Source organism: Mustela erminea, chromosome 18, assembly GCF_009829155.1.
Source record: "Mustela erminea isolate mMusErm1 chromosome 18, mMusErm1.Pri, whole genome shotgun sequence".
Taxonomy (NCBI): domain Eukaryota; kingdom Metazoa; phylum Chordata; class Mammalia; order Carnivora; family Mustelidae; genus Mustela; species Mustela erminea.
In genome coordinates, this window is record NC_045631.1 from 57,917,812 (window position 1) to 57,944,293 (window position 26,482).

General features: G+C 59.5%; 3 long non-coding RNA genes and 1 pseudogene across 14 annotated transcripts; 1 reads left to right on the plus strand and 3 right to left on the minus strand.

The window, feature by feature from the left end:
- Positions 1 to 1,373: 1,373 nt before the first annotated feature.
- Positions 1,374 to 7,302, minus strand: LOC116577921. Its single transcript, XR_004280675.1, has 3 exons — positions 3,471 to 7,302; positions 1,971 to 2,142; positions 1,374 to 1,695 (listed from the first exon to the last, which is right to left on the minus strand). It is a non-coding gene; the product is annotated as an uncharacterized LOC116577921 (long non-coding RNA).
- Positions 7,303 to 7,610: 308 nt separating this feature from the next.
- LOC116577923 lies at positions 7,611 to 10,802 on the minus strand. Its single transcript, XR_004280676.1, has 2 exons — positions 10,065 to 10,802; positions 7,611 to 9,354 (listed from the first exon to the last, which is right to left on the minus strand). It is a non-coding gene; the product is annotated as an uncharacterized LOC116577923 (long non-coding RNA).
- A 55-nt stretch (positions 10,803 to 10,857) lies between these two features.
- On the plus strand, positions 10,858 to 23,844 carry LOC116577920. 12 transcript variants are annotated; one of them, XR_004280666.1, is made up of 9 exons: positions 10,858 to 11,477; positions 13,026 to 13,726; positions 14,347 to 15,550; positions 18,082 to 20,095; positions 20,584 to 20,683; positions 20,998 to 21,325; positions 21,485 to 21,557; positions 22,034 to 22,278; positions 22,806 to 23,844. It is a non-coding gene; the product is annotated as an uncharacterized LOC116577920 (long non-coding RNA). The 12 variants fall into 12 exon arrangements; XR_004280665.1 differs by having other exon boundaries at positions 10,859 to 11,477; positions 21,034 to 21,325; XR_004280671.1 differs by having other exon boundaries at positions 11,393 to 11,477; positions 14,347 to 14,983; positions 15,223 to 15,550; positions 20,584 to 21,325.
- LOC116577919 lies at positions 15,518 to 19,909 on the minus strand (annotated as a pseudogene).
- Positions 23,845 to 26,482: the final 2,638 nt, after the last annotated feature.

The window sequence follows — 26,482 nt, forward strand, 5'->3', positions numbered from 1 at the left end:
TCCATGCCGACTTGGGGACCAACTTCTCTGCCTCGCTCCCCTCGCTCTGGTGTCCTGCCTGCAAACTGCAGATTCCTCAGCAACGTTGAGCTCTGGTCTCTGCTGTTTTCCACCCAATAAAACCAGAGCTCTCTGTTTGGGCTCCCCGTGCTGTGATTCAGCAGAAATTTCTCTTTGCTTCTAATGGGACAGGATAAGTAGTCACTGATAAAAGAAGTCTTGACTACCTTGATGAAACGGGGCTACCTAGAGGGAGCTGGGGTGGTCCTGCCTCCCTAAGCCCACACGTGTCCCTAACTGTCCAGAACCAGGTTCTGTCAGCCTGGCAGTGCTGCCCTGTGGCCCCCCCCCAGTTCCCTGTCCCCTGTACGAGTCCCTGGGAAGTTGGCTCTGCTCGGAAGTTTGTCCTTTGTATCTTTGTTGTCACCTTCTGTACTGGGTGGAATGGTGTCCCTCCCCGTCCCAGAATCTACAGATGGGATCTTATTTGGAGAAAGGGTGTTTACAGAGGTGATTGGGTTAAGATGAGTTATGCTGGAGTAGGGTGGTCCTAACCCAGTGACTGGTCCTTAGAAGACAAGGGAGGCTCAGGAGGAAGGTCACGTGAAACCCAGAAAGGGGGCGGGTGAGACAGGCGGAGGTTGGAGGGGCACGTCTCTAAGCCGAGGATGCCGGCAGCCACCGGAAGGAACGGATTCTCCCCTGGAGCCCTCGGAAGGAGCCGACCCTGCCCACATCTTGATCTCAGACTTCTAGCCTCCAGCACTGTGAGATGACATTTCTGCTCTTCGAAGCCACCCAGCTTGTACCGAACAGATAGTCCAATAAGAGGTCGTTTTCTTAAGCTAGTTCGAGTGGGCTTCTGCCCCTTTGAACCACAGGAATGGTCTTCGCCATAGCCTACCCGTTTCTCCTTCACACACGTTTGGAAGTTCCGTCTCCTTCGGGTGTGGGATTCCACACCCTCTCCCTGACCCGTGACCTCCTCTTGTGCTTCCTACGCACCCTAAAGGACATCGGCCCGGTCCCAGTGGCAGCCTCCAGGGAGGAGAGGCTGGAGGGCAGCCTGGTGCCTCCCGCCGTGCGTGGTGCCTGGTGGATGGTGCCTCTGGGGGCTGCTTCGGGGAAGGAGGATTGAGGAATGAATCCGTCTGTGGGTCTGGACTGAAGCCGGTCAACCAGGTAGAGTCTGGAGAGGCCAAGAGTCCCCGAGCCCCAGGGCCCCTCCCCCACACCCCAGCCTCTGCCTTCGGAGCAGAGTCCCGTCATCTGCCACATGCAAACCCGAAGTGAAGGACCCCCGGGACCCCGGATTACGGACACTTACAACTAATGCCAAATAAACAAGACGAAATTATATGTAATTACTCCTCAAGTCATTTACTTGTACCGGTAATTGACCTGTGTGTCCTTTAATCTTTAATGCTCTTTTAAAATTCAGCCTCAGGGAGCCATCACGGTTACTGACATTCGTCATGGTAAAGGACTCTGGAGGCAGGAGGCTTTGGTTAAGATGTCCTCAAAAGAAACAACCGACTTAAGAAGACGTGACTCTCGCGCCTCAGGATGAAAGATGCAGGGCGCGGGCCGTGGCCGCCTGCGCTCTCCCCGGCCTGGAGGACGGCGGCCAAGGTGGTGGGGACGGAGACGGCCTAGCAGGTACCACAAAGGGTCTCCATAGATTCTCCAGCGAAGCTTTAGGGAAGGTGCAATCATTAGCCTCATTTTACCAGAGGGCGGACAGGTCACACCCCTGTCCCATCACGTCACATGTCCCATCAGACACACGGCCCTCGGGGCTGTCCTACGTCAAGCTGGACCTCTCTCCCGTGGGAGCCTCAGACCCCACGCTGCTGCCCCCGCAGGGGAGCCGCCCCCTGCCCCGGCCTCTGCCTCACGAACAGCACTCCCCCCCCCCCCTCCAAGGACACCACCCCTGCAGGCACCCCTGGGCGGGTCCCCTCTCTAACCTTTGGTTTTCTTGTCCACAAAACGGGGGTGAGGGTTCCTACGGCGCTTCTGTCGTGAGGATGAAATGGGGTCATAGAGACGAGCTGTGTGACAGACGGCGCTCTGCTAGCTTCCTCCCGCACAAACCGGGGTCCGGGACTGAAGCAGAGTGCGTGAGCTCCTTCTCATGTCCTGGAGACAAAGATGGGGAGAGACACCTTGCTAGCTTTTATCTTACCCCTTTGAGTGTTACCCAAGCCAGTGTTCCGAAGGTGCTAAAAGAAAAAGAAGAAAGAAAGAAAGAAAGAAAGAAAGCCCCCAAAACCACAGGCCCACAAGGGGACAGTTTTGGGGTGGCATTGCAAATCTTAATCCCCTTCAAACAGATCTGAGGTTTCGGCGCTCTCCGATAAATTGCCTTTGGCTTGGCCGCTCAGCTCTCAGCAGCCAGGTGCCATCAGAAGCACCTTTTAAATTAAATTTTATTATCTGATCTTATTAGGGCAAGAACGTTTAACATGAGATCTGTCCTCTTAACAAATGTTTGAGTGAACAATAGGGTATTGTTATAAGAGACACAACGCTGCGCAGCAGATCCGTGGGACTTTTTACCCTGCGTGAACTTCTGCTGAACTTCTCCCTGCCCCCAGCCTCCGACATCACCTTCCTCCTCTCTGCTTCTCCCAGGGTGGCTGCTTGAGATGCCTTGTATGCCCGGAGTCACGCGCTGCTACGCCGTCCATCCCTGGCTTATTTCCCTGAGCATCAGGACCTCCAGATTCGTCCATCTGGTCAACTAGACAAGAGTTCCTCTTTATAAGGCTAACTAATACTCCATCGTGGGCACAGGACACATTTTTTTAAAAGATTTTATGTATTTATTCATGAGAGAAAGAGAGGCAGGCAGAGGCAGAGGGAGAAGCAGGCTTCCCGCCGAGCTAAGAGCCTGACGAGGGACTCGATCCCAGGACCTTGGGATCATGATCTGAGCTGAAGGGCTTAATCGACTGAGCCACCCAGGCACCGGGCACATGACACATTTCCTTTGTGTGTTCATCTATCCATCCCCCAGAGGAAACACTCAAACGGCCAACAGACGTAGGAGAAGATGCTCCCCATCGCTGGTCATCAGGGAAATGCCAGTCAAAGCCGCAGTGAGACACCACCCACACTCGTTAGGACGGTTAGTCTCAAAAAAACAAAAGCCAGGACACCTGGGGGCTCAGTTGGTTGGACGACTGCCTTCGGCTCGGGTTGCGATCCCGGGGTTCTGGGATCGAGTCCCGGCATCGGGCTCCCAGCTCCACGGGGAGTCTGCTTCTCCCTCTGACCTTCCCCCCCCCGCCATGCTCTCTCTCCCCAACCCTCTCTCAAATAAATAAGTTAAAATCTTTAAAAGACAAAACCAAAACCAAAACCAAACAAAAAAGATAACAGGTGTTGGCAGCGATGTGGAGAAACCGGAGCCCTCTCGCAAAATGCTGCAGGGACTGTGGCATTTCCTCGGAAATCAGAAGTACCGTGCGTGGGGCCCAGCGCCGCCCGGCACCACCAGCCGCCCGGTGATCACCCTCCCTCCCATCGGGGTTCCGGGTGCCGCAGCCAAAGGCAGTCGGAGGCCAAGCAGCGGTTTCTGAACGTTGCTGTGTTCGAGCCTGTGCTGGAGCAGGTCTGCGGTCAGAGCTCGGCTGATGAGGAGAATGAACGTCCCGGTGTCCGGAATCTGGGCTCCTCCTCCTCCCCCAGGATGTGCATTGAAGGGGACCAGAGAGTGGAGGTTCCTCCTAAGATTTCGAGGCCTGGGTTGGGTGAATCCTGAGTCTGCAGACCCTCCCTGGGGCCCACACGTGCCCCTCCCGCACCTCCGTGTCCAGCGCAGGCTGCCCGCCCTGTCCTCCCTGCAGAGCCCCCAAGCCCCTGCCGGGCTCCCCCGAGCTCCCGCCGCACCCCTCCCCAGCCAACAGCTTCCTGCCCCTGAACTCTCCCCCTTCGTGGAGAGTGGCCCCAGACGCCATCACCTGCCTTTCCCCTGGGCTTCAGGTCTCACTCAGTGTGAGGCTTACCGATTTTTCCTCGGGATTCCTGCTTCCTTCCCCCTGGCCCTGAGACCAAAGTGGCACTCTTCTGCCCAGACCCGGCACCGGCTTCCTCCCTGGTCTCTAACCTGCCCTGCGATCAGCAGCCCAGGGGTGCCCCTCACTTGGCCGACCCCCACCCACCATGCCTCTTTCTCCCCATCCCTGTCATCACTGTGCTTCTGGCCAGAGCCGGGCATCACTCACCGGGGACCGTGCCACACCCAGCTGCTCCTTCCCATGGTTTCCTCGTGAACATCGGCTCCCCTGCTCCGGAGCTGGGCCACTGTTTGGCTCTCAGCTCATTTCCTGCTGCGGATCCACGGATCTGGCTTCAGGGAACGTGCCCTCTGTCCCCACCTTCCCACAGCCACTGTCCGCGCCCGGTCATCATCCCAGCATTGGTCCAGAGCTTGGGGTCAGCACCAGGCTGGCCACTGCCTCCTTTTCCCGACCCCTCCCTGGACGGCAGCCTTCCAGAAGGCAGTATCCTCTTCCTGCCTTTATCTTGCGGACTTGCCAGGCAAGTCCGCACACTCATTCCCCACCTGCCTGATAAATTGGCTGAATAAATTAATTTGGGGCTCATTTTCCAGCTTCCTGCCTGAGTGGGGGAGCTGCTTCCCTGACCCGTGGGGTCGCCTGGCCCATTAAGCCTGGCCCCAGATCCCATTAAACTGAGGCGGAGGGAGTGTGCACGGCAGGGACTCGCCCCAGAGACCCCGCGCACCGGATCAGGCTGTTTAAGGAGGTCAGTGCAGCCGGGAAGGCTCTGCGGCTAATCGCTCTCGGCATTAATCTCAGCGCGCTGCCGGGGGCTGGCCTGTTAGATTGTGTTAATTTGGTAATTACTGAGGAGGGGGAGGCTGCTCTGTAACCCCATGTCATTATTCTTTAACTGGAATATGAGATAGAAATGGAAAATGAGAACTTCCAGCAGCTTAAATCTAGCCGGTGGGGACGGCCTGGGTCTGCCTTCGTGTCCGTGCAGCTGCCTTGTTCCCTTGCTTGTGCCCAGCATCCACGTCCCCCGGGGGGAGTGGTCCCAACACCGGGGGGGCGGTGGCTCTCAGCGTCAAGGTCTGTTTTCTGGAGAGACAGGACTGGAGCCACATTGTATGATGACCTCCACAGCGGCTGAAAGGGTTCAGACGCCCCCCACACCCTCTGCCGAGGCCTGGCCTGCATCTCGGGCGACTCCCTATTGGGCTGGTGGCCCCCCATTCTCCTGGGGGGTCTTTTTGCTCCTCGTACCCCTAACTACAGTCCTTGATTCTGCTTCTCCTCCCTTGACTGTCCCCCTCCCCACCGTGATGGCTCAGACACCGAGTCCTGCTGGGAGCGAACCAAGACATCTGGATGCTTTGTGGGGCCTGTGCTAGGTCCGGGATGGGGCTGCTTCCAGGCGCAGCACCGCCACAGGCGAGGCATACACAGCAACTGGGCTGAGGAGCGCTGTCCTCTGCCTCAGGAGTTCAAGCAGGACCTGTCCTTCTGTCCCTCAGGCATCCCTGGAGTCTGGTTTCCTCTTGATTCCCGTGGCGCAGAGTCTGGGCGGGGCCTGACTTTTCACCAGGACCATCTCAGCAGCCTGATGAGGCTTCTCCCTTCAAGCCTGGCTCTGCTCTCGTCAAGCCTCTCCCTCCGCCGTCCAAGGACACAGATGTTGGGACCAGACAGACTCGGCTTACAATCTTAGAGGAGAAGCCAGAGGCCTCCTGATGGCCCTCCAGGGTCATCAACGACCAGGCCCCTGTTCTGGCTCCGGGCCCTCCCTCTCTCTGCTCCAGCCCGCTGGCCGTCCGCTCTGCACAGGCCCGGGGGGCTCCAGACTCTGCCGTATGACTAAGTTCCCCAGGTGTGGAATGTGCAGCCGGGCTTGAGAAGCAGGATCTCCAGGGTGACGCTCAAGGTCACTGGGTACTCGTCTGACCTGGCCCGGGTCTATCTGCCCAGGGTCTGAGCCCTCCTGCCCTGCACTTGAATCACGTCCAACCACAGCTCTGTCAGCACCTCTGTGCCTCGCCCTTGTAATCCCTCTGCAGGAAAGAGCCTCGGTTTCCCTTCTGGGTATTTCCTCCAGCTCCGCAGCCGTCCTGCATCTCCTCGGCGAGACCCCGTCGGTCCCGTAGGGTTCCCTGTCCTACTTGGTCCCGAAGGTCAGCATGGCAGACCCTGGCCGCCTCTCCTCCTGGACCTGCCGCATTTTCATCTTCTGTTTATAGGCTCTGACGATGTAGCAACACAGGGGCTCCGGGCCAGAGAGCCCCGGGTTCAAATCCTCAACGGCCTTGCTTAAGTTCCTGGGCCTCAGGGACGTCTCCTAATATCCCCGAGCCTCAGTTTCCCCCTCCATGAGCCACAAATACTCTCAGCCCATTTTTATGGAGAACCTACTGTGGGTCATGGATTTCAGACCCTCTTCCTGTCTGCTCCCCATCACGACCCTATGAGACACACGGAACATTACGGACTCCAGCGGCCACGGGACCCCACTCCATCCTCACAAGACGGGGGCTGCGACCAAATTACCCAAGCCCCAACCTCCCCACCCCCCGGCCTCAGCTTTGTCCCAGGCTCTGAGGGCACCGTGCCCACCACACGGAGGTTGCAGCCGCCATTAAACAGCACCTGCCAAGTGCGGAGAACACGGGAAGCCCTTCAGGCGTCTCCAGCCTCTAAATGCGCACCTGCCGCGGGAGAGACGGTCTTCTACTCCCAGTCTTGGAGCGTCGCTGAGGAGACCACATGAGACAACGTACGTAAAACTTGACATAAAATACGTCACTTGATAAATGCTTGTCCCCTTCCTTCCTCGCCTGCCCCCCAACCCCGGCCGGCTTCCGCAGGAGCCACGCTCCTCATGGACAGTGAGCGCGTCTTCCGGATCCAGCGCCCAGCGGAGCCCCCGCGCGTAGGAGGGACTCCATCCACGGCAGGATGGTGCGCTCACACCTCTGACGTGTCCAGCAGCTTCCCGCCACGCGGGCCCTCCCTCCGGCTCCATTCACCCGCCTCCCGTCCCTCTACTCGCTCCCCCAGCAGGGTCCGCACCCACCGCGTGCCGACACGCTTCTGGGCGAAGGTCCCGGACCTGGGGAGCCGACACCCCACGTCCGGAGACACAAAAACCTGCTTCCGTCGCATAACCCAGGTGACCGGGAAGGCGGTGAGTAAAAGCAGTGAAGAGGCGGATAAGAGCACGTTTCCCAGACAGTGTCCAGAAAACCCCTCCGGGACAAGGGGACGGTCGAGCATTTTAAAAGTAGTGGAGATCTTTGTTGAGTGAACCCCCGACGTTGCGCTCTCACAGAGTGGACATCGGCCCCTGGAAATGGGATTCGGTGCCAACGAGACGTCAGCCAGAGTGATGCTCTGGGCATTTCAGAGAGTACAGAAGAAGGTCCCTTCGCTCCATAACCATCGCTCAGAAATCGCGCCTCCCCAGCACCTTGGCTTTCGTCTTCAGGTTTGAATGCACAGATCTGTCATGTGCTTTTAAAATTTGAGGGGACACTCATCATTTTACGGCTGTGTTTGTTTTTCCCGTTCCTGTGTGTCAATATAGAATATGTTTTTTTAAAAAAATTGGTACCACAAATACATAGGCGGTGTTTTCACCTTTGCAAAGGAAGCATATAGGATTGTACAGATTCCAGGCAATCAAGGTAAGGAAGAAAAGAAAAAGAATTTATAATCTGAAGGTTCAGCACGTTGGTCCATAGCCTTCCTATTTTTTCCTTCCTTAAAGTGGGACGTGCCTGGGTTGTTTCGGGTTGTATCTGGTCTCTTCCTGAGAGTGTCTGAAACCCAGGAGGAGGCGGTGGGATTCAGGGGACAGGAAGCAGCATGCCGACCCTTGTGCTTTGTTTTCTGCCGTTGACTTTGCCGAGTCGTGTAACCTCTGACTCCTACAAAAGGAAGTCCAAAACCCTTCCTGGACGTTAAGCCTGGAATAAACACCAGAGAGCAGAGGGTGGCCACGAAAGACCCGGGGAGGAAGGATGCCTGCCTGAACAGGTGGACCGTGAAGACCCCTGAACCTGGGGACAGGTTAGCCTGACGGTCCTGCAAGTACGAGTCTGTGGACTTTTCACGTCACCTTTTCTCCGTCCATCCCCTTCACGTCCCCCGAAGTTGGCACGGCTCTGCCCAGAGAGGTCAGGAAACCTGGCCGAGTCCCATGGCTCCAGAGCGGTGGGGGGATTCGCACCTGGATCCACAGCATCCAAGGCCACACCTTAATGGCCGGTGACCAGAGACAAACTCCCCCGACATCTCCAAGGGTGGAGGGCAAGGTGCCCGGGCTGTCCTGGGCAACAGCAGTTCCGTTTTCGGTAAAACTGCTCAAGTTCAGTTGTGAGGGTGAATTTGTTGAGCGAACCCCCGACGTTGCGCTCTCATGGAGTGGACATCGGCCCCTGGAAATGGGATTCGGTGCCAACGAGACGTCAGCCAGAGTGATGCTCCGGGCTCTGCCCCCCGAACAGGAGGTCCACGAGGTTCTAGCGCGCAGCCTTGGCTGAGAAGTCCTGACCTGGACGGAGAGGCATCCGTTTCTGACCAGCCTGTGTGTATCTATTTGTTAAAAACTCCTTCAGAAATGTGCACTAACTTTTTTACTGAAGAAGGAACCCTTTCAGAATATAAAACTTAAAATAGTGAAAAAATTGTGGGCCTGAGTCCCTGTCCCTCCCACCCCAGGCCCCCAGGCCTCCTCCTCAGATACGGAGAAGGGTGGCCTGCCTTTCCTTCCAAACCCCGTGTGTGCCCGGAATCACCCGTGTCTGTGTATCTCTGGACTGCGCCGCGCCGGCCAAGCCGCGTCCTTCCTTTCCAAATGCTGCATGTCTGCCGTCTCCTAAGCCCGCTCATTCGGAGCGACCCCAACCTTCTCACGGCTGCGTAGCGCTCCGGGACTCGGCTGAGCCCGGGTGTGTGAACCGGCCCCACACCGTCGGGCGTCCGGCTTCTCCAGCATCTTGTTCTTGCTGCCGCCGCTGCGGGGAACTGTCCTGTGCCACCGTCTTCACGTGCACGTCCGGAGACGCCCGTCCGGAGAGCAGAGCAGAATTCGTTCCCGCTCGGAAGGTCCCAGCAGATAGAACAGAGAAGAAGAAACGGAAATAACGAGGCACACGGATCGGGAAGGACAAGACCGATCGGTCCTAATCTGTCGTCGGTAGAATCCTCTCCCTACAAAATCCAGTGGAATCAGCCGACATGACGAGAACCAGCGGACGATTCGGCAGCACGACCAGGCAGATTCCCAGCATAAAAAAGCAGCTGTCTTCGCAGGCCCAGCAGCAGCCAATTAAAAAATGTCATACTGAAAAAAAAGAAAAAGAAAAAGAAAAAGAGTGGAACGTGGGGGCCAGAGCACCCTCTAGACCAACGCCTGTCCCACTGCGGGTTCCGCCAGCATCACCGGGGGCCCGAACCACAGGCTGCGGGCCCCGCTCCCAGCTTCCCAGCAGCAGACCTGGGAACCTGCATTTTGACGAGCTCCGGGGCTGCTGCTGCTGCTGCTCCCAGCCTTTGAACCCCACTCGGAGTCACGAGGATCTGAAAGCTTCGTCCCCACCCCCACGGCACCAGCTAGGGCTGACGACAAGCCTCACTCCCCACATTTTTGCCGAGGCTGGGTGTTAAGAAAGCGTCAGCTGCTCTGCTGTTTGGATGGGTGGAAAGCCTGATTTTACAGTTTCGTTGTGTATTTCTTTAATTATGAAGGAGCCGGTGCTTCCTCTCACACGTCAGGCTTTGATTCTCATGCCACCAGGTGCTAAGGGGACACGCACAGGGCGATGGGCGTGGTCTCATCACCGGAGAGCGGCGTCATTCCCCCTTGAGTCCCCCGCCTCCGGTTCTGCCTTCCCCTCATGGGTGAGAAGGGATCCAGGCGACCCCACGGACCGTCCCCGGCCTCCAGCCTGCAGCACCAGTCAGCTAGGACCCACAGCCCCCACAAGAGCACCTTCCAAGCCTGAGCTGTCTTTGGGGGGCAAAAAGCAAAGATTTCCAATCAGGAGAACCTACCACCTCCGACCACAGCATCTTCGCTGGAAATGCGAAGCGATGCCAAGTGGGGCCAAGAGGTGGATTTGCAGGCGTCCTCACGTGTGAGCCGGGGACTTCGGTGCACGCGCAAAGCAACGCTTGGACACTCAGGAGGTAGGAAAATGGACCGGGGGAAGCCGGGAGCCACCCTGTGCGACGGGGGGCTGTTTCGTGCCATTTCAACTGTGTGAGTCCAGCAAAGCGTCCTGGCATGTTTGTTAATAAAGACACAGAGCGGCAGCAACACACGGGGTTTCTGTTTTAGCCTGTTGTCAACCCCAGAGAAATGTGACTGGAGTCATACTGCATTTTCGGGTCCGACGAAGCTGCGGTAATAAAATACCGGATGCGTTATACACCCACCTTAAAAGACCACCAGAGACGTGAGTCAAAGCCAGGCGGCAAGGGTCGTTTATTAGGAGTTCGAACCCAGACCTCCGCTCACTCGTTCCCGGTGACGCAAAGAGGTCCTGAGCAGAGTAAGTGCAGGGTTTTTATAAGCAGGTACAAACAAGTTTTGGGGTGGGGTACAAACAAGTTATGCTGATTGGTTAATATTTAAAAAATCATACCTGGTGTTGGTTGATCGGTGTTGGGAGCCCGCGCGTGCATTAAGCAAGCATTCGAACAGAAGCGGAAGTAGCTAGTTAGCCCGCGCGTTGAGCAAGCACTTTTACAGAAGCAGAAGTAGCTGGTTGCTAGCACTTTCGGGCGTAAACAAGTTTCAGGTGGGGTGAGGTTTGTCCAGGCCTTTCAGTAACATAAGCATTTTATGCAAATGTGTGGTGGTGGGAAGAGTAGCGAGCCACGTACCAGACATCTTAAGGAAACCAGAGCTCTGGTTACTCCTCGATTTTAACACCTCATGAGAGGAGCCAATTATTTTGGACCAACAAGCTGCCTTTTGTGGAGTTTTGTCTCTGCTTGAAGTCAGAGCCCGTCTGCCAGCACAGATTCGTGGGGTGCGGGGAGAGGTGAGCCCAGGTGACCAGGTGAGACCAGGTGAGCACGGCGGGGAAGGAGATGAAGGCTCACCCTCTCGCCATGCATGCCTGTGTCCAGCCGTCCTCCTGGACCTGGGAGTCAAGGTCATGTCACGAAAACAACGGCGGGCTCTGGACCAAGGCTCTGGGGCTGCAGCAACTGAGACGGAGTCTTTGCTCTGCCGAGCACTAGCCGGATGGCCTCGGGCAGGGGTCCTGACCTCTCTCAGCTTCGTTTCCATCATCAGCGAAATAGAGATGACCGTGGGTTGGAGGGGATTGAGCAGGACACTGCGCACAAAATGCTCAGCCCCGTGGCGTGCACAGAGCGCACATGGTCAGTAAATTGACCATTACAGCGTCAGTCCGTTTCGTAAGCCGTTAGAGGCCGCGCCCTCAGGGAGCCCAGGTGGGAGAACCAGCTGAATGTGTGTGTGTGTGTGTGTGTGTGTGTGTGTGCGCGCGCCCTCGCGTGCATTTGTGTTGGGGATCTGGGAGGGGCTCTGCTGGCCGTAGGGCTGTGTCTGTCACTGTTGGCACGTCTGGGCGTCTCTCTGTACGTTGTCTGCAAAGAGCCTCCCAAGAACTTCCCCCAGAACGGCCCCTCCCCCACACCCTCCTTTCCTCGGAGATCTATGGGTCTTTTCTGGAGCTGAAGGAAAACAACCCACAGCCCGTCTCCCATCAGCCCTGCACATGCCTGCGATGGCCCCTCAGCTCTCCGGTCTCCACTCCCCGTGGTCCTGGGACCCAGAGGGCTGGCCTCCTGGCACCTGGCAGCCCACCTGGAGGCATTTCTTGATCACGGTTAGGGGCACAGGGGATGGCACCGGTGAGACCAGCCCCTTCCAAAATAGGAGAGGTGCCCAGGCGACCAGGACCTCTCAGGGCCGTGCAGCATGAGGGGGGCGCTCCCCGTGGGGCAACTGGGAAGGCGTCCTGCACAGAATGTGTGACCCTCTCCGAGTCCCCTGGAGCCTGTCCCAGCCCCACTTCACTCCGGGTCCTCCTCGCGCCCCCACAACCCGATCCAAGCACCGTTCGGTGCATCATAGGACAGAAGGAAACTAGCTCACCCAAATAACCCTTTTACGGCGCCCCCTCTGCTGTCCCGGCCTTTGCGACTTAGAAGGAAGACATGGGGAAGGGGACAAGGGTAGGAAGGAGACCGCAAGGGCGAGGGGTCAACTGAAAACGGGGTTTCTCACGCTTCTTCCGCTGTGACTGAGAGCAAGAAGCAGACGTTGCAAAGCCATCCAGGTCCATGAAAATGTCTGTGGGCCCGAAAGGGTCGTTTCATGCAGCCTGACCCTTCCCCTGTGGGAGATACAGGTTTTCTATCCCTGTCTGAGAGCTCTGCCTGCAGGGCCACTCGGGGGCTGCCCCCGTCCAGCCGTGGTTCTGGGGGGGAACCTGGGAAGCAGTCACGGGGACCGAACCCAGGTGGGGCAGAGCTGGTCATTGGGGGAGCGGGCACCTGACAGGGGGCTTCTCGAACTCCTGCAGGGCCAGCCCAGCAGAGCCGGGGGCGGGGGGTGTCTGTCCCCGTGGTCAGTGAGTCAGCCCCGCCTGCGGGTTCCTGCCCCTGCTCTCAGTTTCAAGGCAGGAGGGGGATCCTCTACCCACAGCCCCCAAATCTAGTGGCTCAGAGGCCCTGCGGTGGGTGAGACATCTCCTCCCTGGTCCCTCACGGACCTCTGACAATCTGGACTCACTCCTTTCAACTAAAATGTAACTGGGGCTCAGGTGGCTAAACATCTGCCTATGGCTCGGGTCGGTGTCTTATCCTGGCGTCGAGCCCCGCATCGGGCTCCCCGCTCAGCGGGAAGCCTGCTTCTCCCTCTCCCAGTCCCTCTGCTTGTGTCGCTCTCTCGCTGTGTCTCTCTCGATCAAAAATATAGATAAAATCTTAAAAAAGAAAGAAAGAAAGAATCGTGTAATATTTGTCTTTTCGCAGCTGGCTTCTCTCACGGAGCATCAGGTCCTCGAGGTCCATCCGCATCGTAGCAGGGGTCAGTGTTTGGCTGAGGGACATTCCATGGCGTGGACGCACCACACCCGGCCCCTCCCGTCACCCTCGCCCCCTTCCTACCCTCCCGCCGCTGTGAGTAGCGGTCATCGGTTTGGAAATGGGACAGACTGTTTTCTTGTCTGATGTCTCTGCTGGACGGGCAGCTTCTCAAGGGCAGCCAAGGGTTCGGTGTTAGGGCTGTTGCCTCCCTCCAGCTCACAGGTTGTACGGGAGAGCGCATGTGAGCAGGGGGGAGGGGGAAGGAGGGGGGATGTTGGAGGGGGGAGGGGAGGGGTTCCCAGCTGCCTGCAGAGGCCATGCAGCCCTGCCCGCACCCACCCTGCTGGTGGGTTCCTCCTGCCTCCCGCAGCTCCCAGCCCAGGCGGTCCTCCCGCCTTCCCTCTGCTCCCTCCCGGGGCACCCGGCACCCTGCAAACGGAGACAGGAAAGGGCAGGTGCCCACCCGCTTGCCCTCGTCACCCGCCATTCCACCCATGCAGAAATCATTGCGCTGGACTTGGAGGACAGTGGCCACGTGCAGGGGCAGAGAGCGGCTCCCCGAAACTGCATGAAATGGAGACAAACGCACTGGAGTTCTCAGGAGGGAGGGTCGTCGCTGTGGTCCTCGTGGTTTGCCATCTGGACAGGTGAGTCCAGAATGACTGTGGCTCAGACCCTGCCTGGCCCATGGGAGGAAGCCAGAGGGCTTTTCTTTAAAAGTCTTGCTGATGTGTTTTTTTTGTTTTTTTTTTTTTAAGATTTGTGTGTTTATTTTAGAGAGAGAGAACGGGGTGGGGGAGGGGCAGGGGGAGAGGGAGAGAGCGGATCTCCAGCAGACTCCCCGCTGAGCTGGATCGGACCCCGAGATCAGGATGTGAGCTAAAAGCGACCGTGCCATTCAGGTGCCCGCTGATGTGGTATTTTAAAGAACCAGGACCCCACTGCTGTGGGTGAACAGATCTATTCTGAGAGAAGTGTGGGGGGTTATACATGCCCCTCTGTGGGCACCGCTGGAGGGTCAGGCGCTGGGGGTGCCGTCCATACAGTAGGGACACTGTGAGGCTCCGTGGGTATACCTTGAGCCGGGAACCAAGAGAGACACCCCCCCCCCAACCCAGGGCCCTCCTGGGCCAGCGCCTCCCTGCCCACAGACAAGTAAACGGGCAGGGGGTGCAGGTCCAAGCCCTCACAGCTCCCTTGGGGCAGAGCAGCCTCGAAACACCGCAGACGCGAGCGGCTGTATTTACCACCTGTGCTTTGCTTCCAGGACCCAAGACGGCTGCACCTGTCACCCGAGCTCCTTCAGCCACAGCCAGGGGCTGGTGGGGTGGAGGGGGGCGTCTGACGGCCAGGAAGACCCCAAGGCACGGGACAGTCTCACGCCTGCTCCCGCTGTGTCGGGGCACCAGGATGGAAAGCCTGACGTGACCGCCGCCCCCTCCCCAGGCGGGAGCCCCTTCCTTTGCACTAACATGCAGGACAACACGCCGGCCGCCTCCTGGTTGCCGGACCGTGTGAAAATCACCCCAGCGGCGCGAGGAGTTGTTTGCCCGGGGTTAATCGTCAGTGTTAAACCTTGCTCGGCGCAGGTTTAAAGCTGAATTTTCAATCTCCATGTCTAAGAAATCATTCTCCCACCGCCGCGGGAGAGAACGGAGTTCACGGGTTTAGCCCGTTTCCGGGCCTCTTGACTCAGGGCACTACTAGGCGTGGGCCCAGTGGAGGGGGTCTGCAGCTGCTTCTCTGCTCACTGCTGCGCCCCCCCCCCCCCCCCACTGTACACGAATCTCAGAAGCAGGACCAAGTGCTGGAACCCGTGGCTGCTGTGGGGGAGTTTCCCTGAAAACAGCGCAAAGCGTCTCTCGTTGCAGCGCTCGGAGGCGGCACAGAAGTCATCCTCAAATGTGGGAGAGCAGGAGGGGCGGCGGGCACGAGGAAGCTCCCGAGCCCAGGACTGAAGGGCCACCGTGGGAGGGACGGGGTGGGCGAGGGGCTTCCCCTCGCTGCGAGGGAGGCAGAGACCCCAAGAGCGCACTGGTTCACGTGGCCTTCCTGGGACCCACAGCAGCTTTCTAGGGGTGAGGAGGGGCGGGCGGCCTCTGACCTCCTTTGCTCTTCTTTCCTCCTGTTCCTGAATCTGCAGCCTGAGCAGGCAGAAGACCCCCCAGAGGGATACAGGAACGTGCAGATGAGTCAGGCACAGAAGGAAAGAATTCAGACAGGCAGGGGCCACCAAAGCCCCCGAATGCCCCCTTCCTTGTCTTGGAGGAAACAGAGACCCAGAGGGCCATGGCCTGTCCAGGGGACACAGCTGGGCAGCTCAGGGCTGAATCCCTGCGTCTGGGCTCCTGCTCTGTGTTTGCCACTCACTGCACCAGCAGCCGTCACACGTACGTGTCACTGACGCTGCGTGTTTCATATGCGCACCTGCACCTCGGTGGAGGCCTCTTGTCCCCCATCATGTCCACCAGGTGTGCAGCGTGGGCCGGGGAAAGCAGACGCGTGGCTGGGGCGGGTGGAGGTCTCCGTCTCAGGGAAGAAGGCGCTTGACCAGGGTGACAACAGAGATCGTGTGAGAAGCCTGTGCCGGCTGGGCGGGTGACCCAGCAGTTGCGCGTGGGGCCTGGTGGGCGGCCGTGCACGGCCATGGTGAGGCTGAGGGATGAATCAATGGTGCCTTTCCGGTTTGAGTAGGGGGTACCAGTGGCTGCCAGGGAGCCAGGGGTGGGGGTCGTTGGTTTGCTGGGGAGGGCAAGGCTGACTTTGAGTCTGCTGGGCTGCAGGCGAAGGCCGTGTGCAGACATCTCTGCCGGGCTCCTAGGTTCTTGAAACGCAGGAGCCCCACAGCCCGTTTCCAGCTGGGTGTCCTAGCCCCTGTCACAGCAGCCAGCATGGGTCCGACCCTTGGCGGGTGTTGGTTGAACGATCCAGGTGGGAGGGTCCAGCGGGAGCTGAGAAGGGGGACTGGGGCTGCAGGGGGCCAACCGTGTGCGTGGGTCGTTCTGGAACCGCCCGGTCCACAATGAGAACCGTGGGAGTGGGCTCAGTGGTGCAAGGCAAGGTGGCCGGGAAGCAGGAGAGGGGCCCTCGGAGGGAAGTCAGAGTGGAGGAGAGGGCAGGCCAGCGAGGCCCCAGGGATGGAGGTCAGGGAAGCCCCTGGATTTGGGGTGCGGAGTGCTGTGGGTGCACTGGGACCTACGTGCATTTAGGGTGAGCAAGGCCGGAAGCGGACTTGCTTAGGACAAGAGATGGCGGGGCGGCGGGGTGGGGAGGACCCGAGTGCACAGCTCTCTGCGGAAGACGGGGAGCAAGAGGGACAAGGCCCAGGATACGGGTTTGGGAAAGAGACTTGAGGGCGCAGGAAGGAAAGGGGATGCAGGGGCTCCGCGGGCGGGCGGGAGCCACGACACCTGCTGTGAATGAAGGGCCTCCGCCAGGGCTGGAGGGACAATTAGCTGGAGGAAGCCTCCCCACTGATTTCGCCTGGGGCGGGGGGAGCAGAAAGATGGAGCTGCCCCCTTCCTGGGCGACAGCACTGCCCGTTGGCCGGCCTTCCTCTGCAGACACGGGAGATGGTGGGCAGCGAGGGGGAGACCTTGAAACGCTGAGGGAGGCCAGAGGAGGAAGGGCCTAGAAACAACAGCGGCAACACGGGAACCTGGAGCCACAGGCCTCGGGCGGTGGGCGGATGCTGGTGCTAGTACCCGGCTGCCCCCGCAAGGAGGGCCCGGCAGGGAGGGTGACCCACAGCCTCCCCTCCCTCCCTGGCTCCCACCCACTCATGAGGCCACGCTGCCCCAGTGGCTCCCAGATGTCTGGGCACAGAGCAGGCGGGGAGGCACCCCAGCCCGCCCTCCTAAGACCAGTCCCTGCTCTGGGCCCCCCGCGACCAGCCAGGCCCCCTCTAACTGCATGGTAATCGGGGGCTCTCTTCCCGCAGCCCGCCTTCCTTCTGCCTCCCCCTTCCCGGGGTCTCCTCCAGGCCCTTCTGTTTCCCCTCCGCAGGCAGTTCTCCGAGCCCGACCTGGGCCCATCAAGTTCCATCCCGGCATCCGCCTCCCAGGGGATTTAAAGTGACGCCGTCCCCGGGGCTCAAAGCGACAGCTCTACCCCAGCTCCACCGCTCGTCCGTCCCCCCACACTCTCCCTTCCACCCCTCAGTAAAATGCTTGTCCTTACCGGGCCCTCAGCCTCCCTGGCCACTCTCCTGTGAAGGGGAGAGGGGTGTGAAGTTCTTGGCAAGCTTCCGTCCTGTCTCTGTCCGGGAATCTGGGGGCGGGGGCGGTGGAGGCCCCCCATTCCTGGACCTGAGCTGTTCATGCCCAAAGTCCCAGCACTCACACCCGGGTCGGTGCCCCTCCTGGCCTTGTCTGCAGAAGGGTCCCTTCCCTGAAGGGAAGGAAAGAGGTTAAGTTAGTGTCCTGGGGCCACCAAAGCAGAGTGCCACCAATGGGACGTGTGAAACAACATAAATGTGTTCTTTTCGGAGGGCAGAAGACTGGGCGTTCCCTCTGGAGGCCCTGAGGGAGAACATACGTTCCTCCCAGCTTCTGTCATTGTCCCCCCGCAGTCCCCGCAGTCCCCGGTGCTCTTTGGCTAGAGGCACCATCCTCTGACCTCTGCCCCCACCTTCTGTCTCCTATAAGGCATTCTCACGGGATTTGGGACCTCTTTACCTTAATCCCACCTGCAAAGACCCTTCTTCTACAGAAGGTCACACTCCTCGGGTTCGGGGTGGACGTGAATTTTGGGGGGACACTATCCAACCCACCACCGCAGGAGAGGGGGATGAAAACTGTCCCCGAGGGTAATGGGGGCACGGAGTGTGTCCTGAGCAAGCATGGGCCCAGCTGGGTCCAGGGGTGGAGGGGAGAAGACCCCCCACCCCCGCGCTCCCCTCGGGCTTCCCTTCTGGAGCTTTCCACCATCCCCATCTGCCCTCTCGGCCCTGCTTCGGGTGGGGGTGGGGGGAGGCCGTGATGACACCTTCTGCTTTAATCAGGTTACCAAGAAGAGATGATTCAGGAGCAGAGACGGGCTCTCCGGGAAGGGGGTGAGGACCAGCAGGCAGCAGAGAACAAAGGAGGAGGTGCCGCCACCCACCGCGGACCCTCCAGGGTTGGCTGAGCAGGGGTGGGGAGGGGCGAGGGAGGGGAGGGCTGGGGCGGGCGGAGGCCCAGCCCTCCCTTTCCTGCCCTGCCCTTCCCCGGGAGCGCCGGGATTTCATATGCAAAGGTGGAGAGGCGGGCACGAGGCGCCGCGCGCGGCTCGCGTGTTTCAAACAAAGAATTTACAACAAAGGGCCGGCGGCCGCGGGGTTTGTCAGAATTCAGCGATGGGGAAGATTTATCTAAGCCGAGCGGAGGGGCCTGTGACCTTGAACAGGCGGTGGTTGAAGACGGAACAAAGAGCGGCTTGTGATTATCGTTATTTAATATCATGGCCTGAAACTGTCGGGAGGGGGAATTAGGTGGCACAAGAGAATTGTTTTTTATTCCAGGAGATGTAAGGGAGATGTAGTGGAGGGGAAAACGCTGGGGCCGGAGGGAGAGGCGGGGAGATGGGGGGGCGGGGCGGGGAGCGCACCCGGGAGGGGCGGGGATCGCCGGGAGCCGCCCCCTCCCTCGGAGGCGGGTCCGGCCTCAGCCCCAGCAGGTGTATCAGGGAAGGCGGGGCCCTCCGGGCAAGGGGCTGGCAGAAGGTGGCCTGTCCTGGATGCAGTGGGAATCCGGGGGTGGGGGGCGCTGCGCTGCCAGCAACCCCAGACCGGGTGTCCAGGGCTGCCAGGAAACCTGGACACACGCCCTCAAGGAAGCATGGCCTGCAGGAGGGGTGCGTGAGGGGCCTGGGGGGCTCCGAGGACCAGGGTGTGGAAGGGAGCAGAGAGCTGCGGGGTCCTCTCATCAGGCCCCCCAGGAAGAGGGCGGTGCCCCTCACACAGGCGTCTGATCCCGGGAAGTGTGCTCTTCTGGGCGGTGGCACACGGGGGTGACTGCGGGCTCAGGAGGAGGTGGCTGGCTGGGCTGCCTGGCTGCCAAGACCGGAGCCGAGAGCCATGTGAGCCCGCGATGGGCCCCAGGTTGGGCCAGACCCATGCCAGCTGTCCGGCTTCCCGGGGTCCGAGCAGGACACCTGCCTTCTCTCTGGGCACATCGGCTTCTGGTCCTTCGGGCTGCCCTCTTCTAGCAATGCCCCCTCTCCTGGGTTGCCCAAGTTCCAGATCCAACTAATGCGAGGGATGGGCTCAACCAGGTGTCCTCACAACACACCCAAAGCAGAAGGACTGTGCTTCCCCCCAGAATGTGCCAGAAGCCTGTGCCAGCTGTCTGGGGACTCTGTAGAGCTTTAGAGCCGGGGTTGGGGGAGCAGAGCAGGAGCAGCTCCGTCCTGGAGCCACAAGGGACCCCCGTCGCCTGCCCCGGGCCAGCCGGCCACAGCACGTTTCCACTGGAAAGATTTTCCTCATTTCACACTAGCTGCTCGGGCCACAGGCCAACTCAGACCCCCGAGACCAGGGAAGCAGAGAGATGACAAGTTTCCGAGTCAGGCTGGAGGGGAACGAGGCAGGAAAGAGGCTTCCGGTGTGTCGAGGGCACATCCCAGTGGTGGGGGCCAGGGGGCCCTCTGGGGAGGCACCGCACAGAAGAGGGACCGTCCTTGTCCAGGAACTCGGAGGCAGGGATTCCCAAGCCTGGCTGCACACCCGGGCAGCTCAGGGCCCCACCCCGAACCTACCAAAAACCCTGGAATGGGGGCCTTGTGTCCGTGTCTTAGCAGGTGCTCAGGAAACTCATGCTCCCAGCACAGGGCTGGGCCAAGGGTCGATCCTGGAGGAGGCAGGGTACTCGGCTCCACCAGACGGTGTCCGACCCCGGACAACCCCGCGGGCCGCTGCCCTTGCCGTCGGGCTCATCTCTGGGCGGCAGGAGAGGCTGGGAAGCCTTGGATGGGAAGAGACAACAGTTTCCACTTGACCTCCCTCAACTGTAGACGTGCCCCGCCCAGGAAGTCCGTCCGTAAATGGGCTAAGACTGCAGCTGGAGTGGGGGGCATTGGAGGAAAGTGTCCACGTGAGGGCGCAGTTCCAGACACCAGGACACAGCAGCCCTCCCCTCCCCTCCCCTCCCCCCCCCCCCCCCACCGTGAGCACAAGGGACGCCCAGTGCTTTCTGGTGGGTGGCCGCGTGGCCTTGTGGGCCAGCCCAGGCTGGAGTCAGGGCACCTGGGCCAGCTTGGCCAGCTACTCAAGGTGTGGCCCTGGGCCTCAGCCTTCTCTTCTGTAAAATGGGGCTTGAGGATAAGCCATGTCCACAGGGTAACTGTGAGGAGTAGGATGATGGGGGGGGCTGGCTCTGGAGGCTACAGGGACTTGTCACCCACTACTGTCACTGCCTCATCACCCTCCTCCTCGGCTCCCTCTGTCTGCCCAGAAGGAAAACCCCTGCCTGCGGTTGGGGCAGGGGTCCTCACCAGAGGAAAGACGCACCCGTGCTTTTTCCTGCAGGTGGGAAGCCCTCGGTAGTCCGAGAGGCCGCCGGGGAATATGGCTGGGCCCCTGGGGACCTGGTCAAAGGCTAAGATGTTTCTAGTTGACAAAACGGAAGGTGTGACCTCAGATAGACCCCTGCGTCTCCCTCTCTCTGTCCCCTTCTCCGTCTCTCTGTCTCTGTCTCTCCGACTTCCTCGGTCTCTCCCCTCTCCTCCCCCACCCCTAGTGCCCCCAGAACATGCGCCAAAAGCTAGGGCTGAGGCCGTGACCTCGTATTATCGGGTCCTCTCGCTGCATGGCTGTGACTCCCAACAGGGAACCTCTCCCCAGTCCGGTCACGAAACACCCACCGGGCAGGGTACGCGCCCGAATTCTTCCTCCCGTTGGGAAATCCTTCCTCTTACCCAGCCTACATGCCTTGTCCTGTAGCTTCAACGTATTCCATGGTCTGCTTTCCATTCTCAGTCACTTCTCTACTTAAGACTCTGATGGATGGAAAGTGGTCCCTTAGCAAACACTCAGTTCTGCGTCTGGACCCCTCGCTCCTTCTCTGCGGCGGAGGAGCCGCGGGGTCTGGTGCTCGGGGATCCTGGGTGAAGCCCTCCGCTCGGCCGCCACGCAGCTGCTGCCGGCCGGACCCGGGCGCGGCGTCCTCTTCCCCCTCGCTTCACGTCATTACCAAGAGATGATGCAGATCTGGAAGCAGGAGCCCTTTGGCTCTGGAAAAATTATGTGTGACACTTTACATGTGGATCAGGTAATTAACGGATGCCCCGATTTCCTCCACCAGAACATAAAGCGGGCGAGGATGGCCCTCTAATTCCAGATAATTAAAGAGCGATCGAGTCGGCTGGTGCTGCTCGGGGAGTGTGGGCTGCCGTCATGAACACAGCCTCCTCCTCGCCATTCTCCACAGCTCGCTGCAGACCGCGGGGCCCCGGCTCCCCCGGGGCTGACCAGCTAGAGCGCCCAGGCAGCCCGCCCACCAGGTAATTGGACTGGCCATATCTGCTGCAAATGGGGTGCGGCACGCTGTCACCAAGTGGAGGTGCTGGCTGCCAAAGTCCCCCCTGGTCTGCATTCTCCCCGGTGTGCGTGTGCGTGTGTGTGCGTGTGTGTCCGTGTCTGTGTTTGGGAAGGAACCCCAGAATGGCCTCTCCAGGGTAGCCATGCCCAACCTTACAGATTTGGTTCCCCAGGGAAACTTGCAGAGCTCAGAGCCTGCTCCCACCACCTGGGGAAAAGCAAGTCACACTGGCACAGCATGACGGCGCAGCATCCCCACTCCGGTCCCCTGAAACTGCCCCTCTCGCCCTTCCCGCCCCCAGGCTCAGGAGCCTTCCGGATACCTGGGAGGCCTTCTCCCCTGCAGCTGAAGGCTCCTGGGGTTTCGGAAGTGCCAACAATCAGTGGTCCATGACATAAACAAACAACCCTGTTCCAAGGGTTATCATTCCTTCTGCAGTCCCGGGGCCCCAGGCTGCTGGTAAAGGTGCGGGCGGTGGACGGGCACCCCGAGAAGGCGAGAAGATGGGAAGGTGCTTAGCGGCCTCTCTGCGGGAGTGGAGCTGCCCCTGACCATGGCCGAGAGGACCGAGAGCTCCTGGTTCAGCCCACGCAGCTGTCACATTCCTGGTGACTGTCAGCCCTTCCACTGTCAGCCGGGGCCCTTGGGGTCCCTGAGATTGTCCCCATTTCTGCTCACTTCTGGTAAGTGGTCTCCAGAAATGCGTGCATGCATGCTTGTGTCCACACGGACTGCATGTGTGCAGGCACTGGGCTGGTCTCGGGCCGGAGGTGGGACAGAAGGGTCTGCTGCATGGGACAAGCTGGGAGCAGCCCTGGAAACAAGCCTGGGAGCAAAGAAGCAGGAGGACAGGCAGGGTGAGCGGGAGACGTTGGGGGGAGTACCAGGAAGGTCAGGGGAAGGGACGGAGCTCCAGGAGGGTGTGCACAGCGGGCCAGCTGGCGGGTGTGCCCTGGGAGCTCTGCAGGTCACCCCACGTGTCCCCTGCCTCAGGTGGCCACGTCCTTCTCAGAGGGGGGCCCTTGGCCACAGGCCTTTGGGGAAAGGCCTTTAGAAGGTTCGGGGCACGGCTGTCTGGCTAACTGGCAGTCTGCCTGTTTTTCCCTGCAGGTCTGGGACAGGGTCACATTTTCGCCCAAACCGTTTTCTCCAAGGTTGCATACGGGATGCTTCTCCTTAGTGAGATTTTTATTTCTCCCCCAAATTCTAGACTCATATCCACGTGCGCATTCAACGTGTCCACACGGATGGGACCTCAAAGTCAAGGCAAACTTAGCCTCTTCCTATTTTAACCTGCGTCTGCCTCTGTCCTTCCATGCCCAGACCGGAGGCTCAGAGTCATGCTCACCCCCCTTCCTGATGCATCCTTAATCCGGCGCCGCTTGTCCCGACCGGGGACAGGCAGAGGGGGATAGAGTCTCGGAGACACGGGGAAGGACACTGCGGGACCACAGAGGCCGCGTCCGGAGGCAGCCCTGAGGCAGTAACATCCCGAGGCAGCAGGAGCTGGACGAGGCAAGAAAGACCCTCCCCTCGAGCCTTCAGAGGGAGCACGGCTTTGCTGACACAATGAGTGCAGACTCTGGCCTCCAGAACTGTGCAGGAATAAACTGCTGTAGCTTTAAGCTCCCCAGGTTGTGGTAACGCGTATGGCAGCACGAGGCACCGGATGCGATCAGCTTAGGACCCGGGGAATGGCATGATGACTGTAATATTTGCCACCATTCGCTGAGATGAATGTCCTTGAACTCAACAAGGAGGGAAGTGCTGCTGTCCCATTTCCTGGATGAGGAAGCTGAGGCCCAGCCAGTTTGCACCACCTTGAAAGCCCTCCTCCGGGAAGAGGGTGCCTGGCCCGAGTCCGGGGGCAGCTGCTTGGGATCTCCTGCTCACATCTGTGGGCTCCGGCGTTCGCCAGATGTTCACTCCAGCTTGCCCTGCAAGCCAGACGGCCCTGTGGAGACCCACGGTGTAGGGCGCTGCTCTCTGACTTCGGGTCCAGGAGCCAAGCTCTGCAGCCCAGCCCTGGGGCCCGCGACCCTGGGCCAGTGGCTCGGGCAGCTGCAGGGAAGGGTGGGCCTTCTCCTTCCTGTCTGTCCTACCGGCCTTTCCCCACCTGTCCTGACCCCAGCTGCTTGAGATGGACAGACGGACAGCTGATTCCCAGCCTCCCCTGTTTGGGCATCTTCTTTGCCGCTCTCAGTGGCTACCCTGCACAGAAGCAAAGATAAAATTGGTTTTATTTATTTTTATTTTTTTAAGATTTTATTTATTTATTTGACAGAGAGAGAGAGAGATCACAAGTAGGCAGAGAGGCAGGCAGAGAGAGAAGGGGGAAGCAGGCTCCCCGCTGAGCAGAGAGCTCGATGCGGGGCTCGATCCCAGGACCCTGGGATCATGACCTGAGCCGAAAGCAGAGGCTTAACCCACTGAGCCATCCAGGCACCCCAAGAAAATTGGTTTTAGACCCCGGAGCCGTGACCAGAACTGGAGGGGCTGGCGTGGACGCAGCAGGGGTTCCATGGAGCTGTTTCCCGGATCAACCCTGCATCCAGCCAGACCTGCACTCTGAAACGCAAGCGCCCGTGAGGTCCTTCTCTGTATCTCACCACCTCCCTTGGAGAAAGATGACGCAGCAGTAGACCAAGGAAATCGTCTTCGTATACAGTAGGCGCTCAAGAAGTGCTGGCTGCACTGATCTGGAAACCAGCCTGTGCAAACACAGCCATGCGTATCTTCCCTCTGTCAGCTGCACGGCTGGCATCTGGAACCCCCGTTTTCTTGCTAGTCTCCTCCCAAAGCCCCCGGAGGCTCCCACAGGCACTGCTCTGGGGCAGGGCGGGTGCGTCTGCACAAAGGGCAGGTGGTCCAGAGAAAGCTTACACGGTGTCGGGTGGAAAACGCGGGCTACGCGATGGCACCTGCGGCGCGGTCTCAGCCGGGTGAAGGTTACGCGCAACAGAAAACGCCTATTTCTCTTCGTGCAGAGAAAGAGGGTTCGTAAACATAGATGCATAACTGCCAATAGATGCTTTTCTTTCTGGAAAGAAACACACAAAACCTAGAAACACGGGTGAATTCGAGGGAAAGGGGTGGGGATGGGGGTGGGGCTGGCCAGAAGGCAACTTTTTTTTTTTCCTTTTTTTTTTTTTTTTAGATTTTATTTATTTGAGAGAGAGAGAGAGAGAGAGAGAGAGAGATCGTGCGAGCAGGGGCGAGGGGCAGAAGGAGAGGAAGGACGTGGAGCTCGATCTCAGGACCCTGAGGTCATGACCTGAGCCGAAGGCAGACCCTTAACCAGGCGAGCCCCCCGGGCGCCTGGCAACTTTCTTGAGAGTTGATTTCCCTATAGCCAAAGGCTAGAAGTAAATTTAAAGGCAAAATAAGATACCCTGGCAGCAGGCAAAACCATGAATTAGTGAGCTTTGGGGGGAGAAAGCGTCCAATCTTCCCATCCCCCACCCCCCACACACCTGTCCAAGCCACACGCGCTCTGTCCTTGGTTGCAAGGTCCTTTTTGGACCTGAGCTCCTGGTTCCTAAACGCCGCTTGTCCGTGGGGATCCAGGCTAATGGACTCTCCCAGGAATGGCTTCACGGTCCTGGGAAACCCAAATTCAAAGTAAAAATCTCCACAGGCCGTTGTGGAAGTTGTGGGGCAGACGCTAGACAGAGAATAGGACGCGTGGTGAAGGCCACGGAGTCTGCGAGCACCTGATTAGCGCCCCCGTCCCACTGTCGACAAGCTGTGTGACTCTGGGCCAGTCACTTAACTTCTCTGAGCCTTGCGGCCTCACCGGTAAGTGGAGTAAAACCAGAGTTGCTCATGCACGGATGCGTTTGTCTTCAGCGAGGAGGTCTCCGTGAAGCCTCGGGACGACGGGGAGCGCGTCCTGACTGCCCCCTAAAGAAAGGGAGCTGTATCTGTGTGAGGGGCCGGTGTGTGGGGAAAAGGCCCCCCCCCGGCGTCTGCCCAGCACTACGACGCCCACCTTTTGTGGACTTCACGCACGGCCGCTGACACAAGGCCCACGAGAGACCTAGGATGTCCCTATGACTTCTGCTGTCTCGGAATGGGGTCCCTGGGGATCTGTGGGTGACAGGGAGTGCCACCCTTGAGCAGTGTCCTCCAGCCCAAGGGTGAGGGGTGGACGGGGACAGTCCACCTGCCGTCCAGGAGGTGCTGGGGCTGCAGACAGCAATTGGTCCATCTGTGAGAGGCACATCCGTCTGTCGGAGCGGGGCTGGGGGTGGGTGTTTGTTGTTTGCTTTTGCTTTGTCAGAATCAAAGCTGCCTTCCACAGATCAGCCGGGGACAGAGGACCTGGGTGACGCAGAGCCTGGACCTGGTGGGGGGGGGGTGGGGCACCATGGACTTTCCTGAGGGCTGCAGGGGGGCAGTCTGGGGACTTGTGAATTGACCTTCCCTGCAGGTCACAGGCACAGGGGGCGCTGTGTCTCCTGGAGGCCCCTTGGTCCAGCCTGGGGTGGGGGGAGCAGGACGGCTCTCAGCCCCTTCACCCTTGGGACCTCTGCAGCCGAGCAGGGAAGCCCCCAGACCTCATTCCTCATTCCAGCGGGTAGGCCGCTGCCTTCCAGGACTCCGGTCTCCCCACCAGCACCCCTACCTGCTGAGCCACCCCAGAGCCAGGGCCTGGAAGTCTGAGGTGTGGGTGAGAGCCCCCGGGGGTTCCAATGGTGAGCAAGTTTGGGAAAACGACCTTAGCCCCGAGTTACCAAGGGCCAGCTTAGCATGTGGCCTTCCCCAGGCAGGGGTCATGTCAAGGCCTGTGTGCTCGGATGTCCTGAGCCCAAGGCCTGGGGCTGTCTCCTGTGTCCCCTGGGCCGGTCCAGGACCAGGCATGCAATGGCTCACGGCCTGTGTTTG